Below are 1,739 nucleotides of genomic sequence, written 5' to 3'. Positions count from 1 at the left end.
TAATACCATGATATAAAATAGATGGTGACAAATTTGGTTAGAAGATCATGGGGCCTTAATAATTAATACTATGATGTGTGTTAAAGTACATAAAACAAGATCTGAACAAATGGAAACTCATTAGCCAGTTTTTGATGAAAAGATACAGTGTGAGATTTAACCTTCCCAAAATTATCATATAAATTTAAAGTAGTTTGTAGTAGAATTTTAATAGGATTTTTTATAACTAGAGAAAATTATAGAATATATATGAAATAATACATACCCCAAAAGAACCAAGTAATATAGGAAAAAGAACAGGAGGAAGGACTTGTCTTACTAAAAAATTAAAATAAATTCTAAGGTCCCTGATGCTAACATAAATGTAGTATAGAAAAATGATTAGATAATTCAGCTATAAAAATAGAGAGTTAAGGAATAAATCCCAGTATAAGTCAATTTATATATTACAAAGTTGTAATAAATAAAATTGTTTTAGTACGTAAATATATGAACTAATATGTTTATCATTATCAATGTAAAAATGTAGAAACAAAGTAAATATTCAACAATAGAAGAATAATAGAATAATTTATATCTATATTTTATGTAGCAAGCAAAAAACATAAATTAATGCGAAGTTAATTTTCTTGAGGTTTGTAATTGGATAAGAAAAACAAGACATAGAAATAAATAGTATGATCACAATTTTATAAAACAAAAGTGAGAAAAACTTATATTTATATATACTGATATATATTTAGGTATATACATATTTCTATATAAGATTATATGAGGCTGATGAAAAATAAGAAGAAACATAGGAATTGTTGGTAGGGTGTCTTTGAGGTTGAGGTGGGATGGCTCATGTAAGTGAACAATAAAGGGAGCAGTCACTGGAAACTATATTTACTTATATTTAAAGGAAAAGTAACATTCAAATTAAAACTAAAAACCTGTATTTTCTCACCTTTTAGATCAACGGAATTCAAGATATTTGAAAATAAATGGTGAGTGTTTGGAGGGGAAGTAAGGACTCTCTTGCCCTGATCTCAAGTCAAATTTTACACATCCTCTATATTTCTAAGAAGGGCATTTCCTAATATCCATCAAAATTTGTAACAAACTCTTATCCAGTTTTACTTGTAGTTTATCCTACAAATATACATGTGTGAAGTGTAAAAGGATATTAATATCAGTAATGCTAGAACTAGTGAATGATTAGAAACCTAAATGAGCAACAATCTAAATGTACTATTATTTGAGTCATGATATACTCATAAAATACTCTGCATCTATTCAGCAGGATAAGGCATTTCCATTCATTCAGGAGTGGGCACTGGGTGTTATATGCAACTGACGAATTACTGAACTACATCTGAAATAAAGATGTACAAAGATGTTGGCTAATTGAATTTAAATAAAAAAAAGAAAATGTACAGAAAAATGTATACAGCTTTCTACCATTTGTATTTAAAAGGAGTGTTTGTGTGTGTGTGTGTGTGTGTGTGTGTAGTTTATATACATAGATCACCTCTGGACCTTTTATGAGACATTGGAGATAGTGAGTTGTCTCTAGAAAGGTAGATAAGATGACTGAGAGGTTGAGTTGAACTGATTATCTTTCTTTTCTTTTGAATTTTGTATCTTGTGCCTGAATTATTTACCAAAACCCAAAATACTTCTAAAATTTATTCATAGCGAATTATACGGAAAAAACAAAGATAATGTAATCAGACACACTAGCTAAATACCAGAGA

This window comes from Neovison vison, chromosome 1, assembly GCF_020171115.1.
Source record: "Neovison vison isolate M4711 chromosome 1, ASM_NN_V1, whole genome shotgun sequence".
Lineage (NCBI taxonomy): Eukaryota > Metazoa > Chordata > Mammalia > Carnivora > Mustelidae > Neogale > Neogale vison.
The sequence above is the reverse complement of the archived record's forward strand: the minus strand, read 5'-3'. Positions refer to the sequence as shown.